The following is a 414-nucleotide window of genomic DNA, read 5'->3' as shown; positions in this document are numbered from 1 at the left end:
CATTCACCTGCAAGTCCATGAAACTTGGGCAACAAATGGATTAGTCCAGTTTTTAGCACATATGGCACATCCTCATTGGGATACTGGATACACAAGCTTTCATATGTGAAATCAGGTGCAACCAGCTCCCTTAATGTCCCTCTCACGTGGGATTGGAGGTGGTTCAGCCATATTTTCAGAATATGCAACAGAATGCACAAAAACAGCAGAATGCACAGAAATAGCAGAATGCACAGAAAAAGCAGAATGCACAGAAGTAGCAAAAACAGTATCACTATCAAGTAGATTAACACTAAGATGAAAAGACTGACTATCTAAATTTAAATTCCTAACTTGTCTAACCAAACTATGAAATGTTCTATCAATTTCAGGATTTATTGGATGCAAAGAGTCAGGATTTGCCCTAGTCATGCA

This window comes from Lupinus angustifolius, chromosome LG09 (assembly GCF_001865875.1).
Source record: "Lupinus angustifolius cultivar Tanjil chromosome LG09, LupAngTanjil_v1.0, whole genome shotgun sequence".
Taxonomy (NCBI): Eukaryota; Viridiplantae; Streptophyta; class Magnoliopsida; order Fabales; family Fabaceae; genus Lupinus; species Lupinus angustifolius.
The sequence above is the reverse complement of the archived record's forward strand: the minus strand, read 5'-3'. Positions refer to the sequence as shown.